The sequence below is a fragment of the Humulus lupulus genome, chromosome X (assembly GCF_963169125.1).
Source record: "Humulus lupulus chromosome X, drHumLupu1.1, whole genome shotgun sequence".
NCBI lineage: Eukaryota > Viridiplantae > Streptophyta > Magnoliopsida > Rosales > Cannabaceae > Humulus > Humulus lupulus.
Window position 1 is genome coordinate 92738342 of NC_084802.1, and position 5710 is coordinate 92744051.

The window sequence follows — 5710 nt, forward strand, 5'->3', positions numbered from 1 at the left end:
CTACCCACAAGCGCTGCGGCTAGCCTCGAAACAGAGGCTAGCACCTCCCTGAAGCACACACGGGCCGCGACGCGCATCCAACATCATGGCCTCCCATGGTCGCGCACGCACACGGGCCGCGACCCTTGCCTCCAAACCCAGAAATCTCCATCCTTTTCCTGCATTTTCTTCAAACCAATTCACCCAAAACCATACAAGCAGTTCCAGATTATTACCACAAAGGTTCTAGCGCAGTTTTAACATCAAAACCTATCAAAAACCTGCTCCAAAAGCTCAGCTAAACACCCTAGAACAGATCAAATCCTACTCACATGCATTACCTAAAAAGACAGTAGAAATCAACCATAATTCTCAAAGTTAAAGCTTACCCTTGCTGAGTTTTGATTCAGAGTTGTTTCGCCTAACTTCCAACTTCAATTCCTCAGGCTCCAAGCCCTGGTTTTCTGGTTAGAGTCTCCCAAGCTCTGCCCAATTCTAGTTCTTGACTGATTCCTTTCTCTTGCTTATTTCCTTGAGTTTATCTTAGAGAGTAAAAATGAGGGAGATTAGAAACTATCTTCAGCTGGGAAGGAGAAGTGAGTGTCGGTTTCTAAGTCTCCAAAAGCTTCCTAGACTTTGTTTTATTTAACTTAAACTTTAAGGTTACCTCAAGGCTCAGGGTACCAGAAACGTCCCTGGGGGCAAAATGGTAAATTTCCCCAATATTCCCTCATAGACATTCTAACCTCAAATATATCTCCGAATATTGATTTCCATAACCCGATAACCCCATAATACTACCCAAAATACCCCTCGACTCGCCCTGAGTCGGATTCTCAAACCCGTTGTGACTTTCTGGCTTACCGCTCCCCAAGACTGTCTTCGATGGTGCTACGCATAAACATATCATATTTATCACATTTACGCCCTCAACGGGCTACAATCACAAACATACCCCTAATATCCAAACGGGGCCCACATGCACATTTAACTCAACTAAACATGCATCTCTATCACATACTCACATAAATTCACATATTAACATATTAAATCATTTATTTCCTTCCAGGCACGCTAATCAAGGCCCTAAGCCTTATTAGCAAATTTGGGTCGTTACACCAAAGGGTTCCCTTTGAAACGTGCACACACTCCAACACTGTAATTGATGTCTGGGCGACTAGCAGTTAAATATAGGAGACTCCCAATCATACTCCTATAAAGAGTTGGATCAACTTTCTTCCCATTCTCATCTTTAGATAGTTTAACAGTAGTTCCCATGGGTGTTTTCGCAGGTTTAGATGCATCGAGTCCAAATCTCTTCACCAAATTTCTTGCATACTTGCTTTGTGAAATGAAAATTCCCTCGTCTGACTGCTTAACTTGGAGTCCTAAGAAAAAATTGAGTTCTCCCACCATGCTCATCTCAAACTCTTCCTGCATTTGTTTCACAAATTCCTGTACTAGAGAGTCATTAGTAGAACCAAACACTATATCATCAACATATATTTGTGCTATCATAATATTTGTATCAACATTTTTTATCAAAAGTGTTTTGTCTACTCCCCCTCTCTTATACCCCTTTGAGGCCAAAAAATGAGTTAGTCTCTCATACCAAGCCTATGGGGCTTGTTTCAACCCATAGAAAGATTTTTGCAATTTAAGAACATGATTAGGACACACTACTACAAAAACACCCTTTTAGGACACTATTTTAGGGCACTCACCTAGATGCGAGTCCTAAAAACAACTCTTGAACTTTTTAGGACTTGTGTTGCGAGTCCTTAAAGAATTTCTTTTAGGGCTCGCAGAGCGAATCCTAAAAACTATGTGTGTCCTAAAAGTTTGAGCTTTTTTTTTTAAACAAACACCTTGTTTATCCAAAAAACGGTTGTGGATGACATGACAAGAATTTTTGACACATGGCCAACACGTGGCAGAGATGCTGCTCGCCTATCGACCAGAGATACTTCCATATGCAAGGTTCAAGTTTTATATACGACCAGCCTGGTCGTATACTCCTTTTATTTATGTGTAAATTTGTATAGTTGTAATGATAGCCAGGAATATCTCTTCATTATAACCTGAATATCTGTTTATTAAGGAAAGATATGATTAATTGACTCATGTAACCCTCCTTGAGCCTATAAATATATAAGAAATAGCTCAAGGGGGGATCTTTTGATCTTTTTCTGAATTGTATTACTATTATCCATCGTCTGTATTGTTTCTCCTTCTAAGGTCTGTGAAACTCAGGAACCCTAGTTCTTTGATCATACATTTGAAGCTCAATATTAATAATAGTATCAAGTGGACGTAGGTCATTACCAATCACTGGGGCCGAACCACTATAATTCTTGGTGTTCTTTACTTTCCATTAGATTGTATTCTCAAGCATCATACTAATTTCCTATCGTATACTTGACTCCATGTCCTTGACCAGAACGAGGGTCAACATTCTGGTGTTTTCATTGAGAGCTTGCGAAAGAATCTGATGGCAAAAACTTCCAAGAAGACCGGACAGGTTGCTGCCGCTACATCATCTCAGCCTCCTCCCCCAAATGTGGCTGAAGACGAATCTCATTTGGAGTTTGATGAGGAGGAGTTAGATTCTAAGACCCTGAAGGCAACACTGGGGGTGTTGCAGGATGAGTTGGCCAATCTTAGGGCCAATCAAGAGAATGTTGCCGAGATAATGGCGTCGCAGCAAAGGGAGATAGAACGCCAGCGCCAGGAGCTAAGCGAGCGACAAGCTGAGATGGACCGTCGCCAGAGGGATGCCATGGCTGCCCTTGAAGCAGCCATCCAGTTGGCTAGGAATCAGGCTGCGCCAACCTCCCAGCTAGATCAGCCACCAAACAGGCCACCTCAAATGGGTCCCAATCCTAGTCCTCCACTCCAGCCAGTAAGCCCTTAGAGGCTGGAGCAACCACCTATGGCTCAGAATGATGTCCCACCTAGGGATCCTGAGCAGCAGTCTCCATCTCAGTCTGGTCGAGGCAATCCCCCGCGCCCGAGGCAGAATAGGGCTAGGCAACTGCCTCGCAGCCCTAGATACCCAAGGGATAAAGAGCTGCATCCACCGAGCAAGGGGCAGCGTCCTTCTGCCAACAGGAGGAACTCAGAGACAGGCTCTACGCTCAGGGGCCCCCCACGGCATGACAATGCATGGGGACCCACCGACTAGCGCAGGCCTCCCCCTAACGCTCGGGAAATGCCAACCCAAGGAGGCAACAGAGGGAACAGTCGATTGCACCATAGCCAGCCAAAATTCAGAGATGGCCACGGCTACAATGAAGCCGACTCTGGCAGAGGAAATGCTGGTCGGAGGAACGAAGAGAGAGGTGGAGGCAAGAGCCCCCCACCTAGAGAAGACCAACTTGCAGGTCATAACGCTGGGGGGCAGCCCAGGCAGAATAACGTCTTTAGTCGGCTTAGAGCCAACGAGCAGCGGCGAAGAGATGATGATTTGAGGGATGTACTTAACAACCACCAAGAAAGGCATGATGAGTACATTCCCCCAGCACCAGAGGCCCCAGCAATCCCAGAAGTTGTTCAAGCTCAAATTGATGCCCTGAACTAGGTTGTGCAGCAGCTGGTCGGGGGGCAAACATCCCACATTGAGTACGATCGGAGGAGAGGCACCCCTTTCGTACAGAGGATTGCTGTGGCAGAAAGCCCCAGTAAGTTCAAGATGCCAACACTGCCAAATTTCGATAGGTATGGAGACCCAGTATCTCATGTCAACAAGTTTGAGATACAAATGGATATTCAGAAAGTCTCTGAAGATGCTCGCTGCAAGATTTTCCCAGCATCACTTTCTGATGCCGCCCAGGAGTGGTTCTTTAAGTTCCCTCCTGCGAGTATAGTATCCTGGGAAATGTTCGTGAAGGAGTTTTACGGACAGTTCTATGCGGGTCGTGTGCACCCCACTGTGGCGAACCAACTGGTCAAGATACGCCAGAAAGAGGGGGACCCCTTGAAGGAATACGTTCAACGCTTTATGCGAGCTGCCGCTGGAGCTAAGACTGTGGGCGATGAAGGTAAGATGATGGACCTAACTGCTGGGTTAGGTGCCATTCACCCCTCTGGAGTAGCCTCAGAAAGCATGGGTTTAAAGGTACCCAGGAGTTCTTAGATTGAGCTGATCGATACATCAAGCTCGAGGACGCGATTGCCAATGAAGGGAAATCGCCAGCAAAAGACAAGGGGCCCAAGGAAGAACCCGCCAAAGCCGCCAACGGGTCGAAGCCCAATGGCAAAGGCAAAGGCAACGGGAATGGAAATGGTAAGAATGGTGGAAAGCGGGCAAGCAACAAACCCTCGACCTCCGAGAGTAAGCGCCCCAAAGGTAATCGGTATGAACCGAGATTCACCAACTACACTGCCCTTGTTGAAAGCCGAGCCGAGGTCTACCAGGCGACCAGCTCAAGCGTGCCCTACAAACAACCTGCACCCATAAGGAAAGATATCTCCAAGAGAGATGCAAGAAAGTTCTGTCATTTTCACAATGACTACGGGCATGACACTAATGAATGTAATCAGCTGAAGGACGAAATTGAGTTCCTGATAAGGTAGGGACATTTAAGAAGATATGTATGAGCCGCGGGAGGTTCTCAAGGAGAGGCTCAGGGTGGCAACGAGTCGACGTCTACATGCCAATGCTCGCCACCTTTACAGCCAGCTCCCATGGCAAGTACCCTACTCACCATCTACAGAGGCCCACATCTTGCAGGAGATAGTGGGAAAGCGAGGGAACGATATGCTCGAACCCTGCGCCACGACCAGGACATCAAGATGATGAGTGTTGAGGATCGAGCACCAAAAAAGGCTCGAACAGAGGAGGAACTGATCACCTTCTCTGACGATGATGCCCAGCACGTGCGATTCCCACACTCCGATCTGCTGGTCGTGGACGTACAAATCGCAAACATGATGGTGAAAAGGGTGTTGGTCGATACAGGAAGTTCGGTCAACATCCTATACAAGTCTTCGCTGGAAAGGATGAAGTTGTCCGTGAAAGACCTGGAGCCATGCAACCAAACCATTTATGGTTTTCCAGAGAAGGGCTCGCCACAACAGGGTCGATTAGACTCCCAGTCACAGCAGGGCTAATAGGACATTACTTACTACTTTTATAATAGTTGATTGTCCTTCGGCGTACAACATTGTGATAGGGAGACCAATCTTGGTCGACCTACGGGTCTTTACCTCTATATGGCACCTCGCTATGAAGTTCCCAATGGACGCAGGGGTAGGATGCGTGTTGGGAAACCAGAGGGAAGCGAGGGAGTGCTACAACGCCTTGATCACCAAGGCAAAGAAGGGTGTATCGAGAGATGCCACCAGAAAGGAGTTGCATATGGAGACTGATGTTCAGGCCCACTCAAGTGATAATCTCACCAAATAGGGTGTTGCCCAAAGTGAGGATAGAGACTTAGATCCTCGCTTTGGGGATTTTGAAGAAGAAGTGGGGCCCATCGAGGACCTTGAAGAGGTCCAACTCGATGAGGAAAATTCGACCAGAGTTCTAAAAGTCGGTAAAAACTTAGAGACAACAACGAAACAAGCACTGGTGGAGTTCTTAAAGAAGAACCAAGAGGTCTTCGCCTAGCCATACAAAGACATGGTCAGGATAGATCCTGCAGTCATCAGTCATGTCCTAAACATCGACAAAAGTTTTCCACCAATGCAACAAAAAAGAAGGATGCTCGACAAAGATAGATCAAAGGCC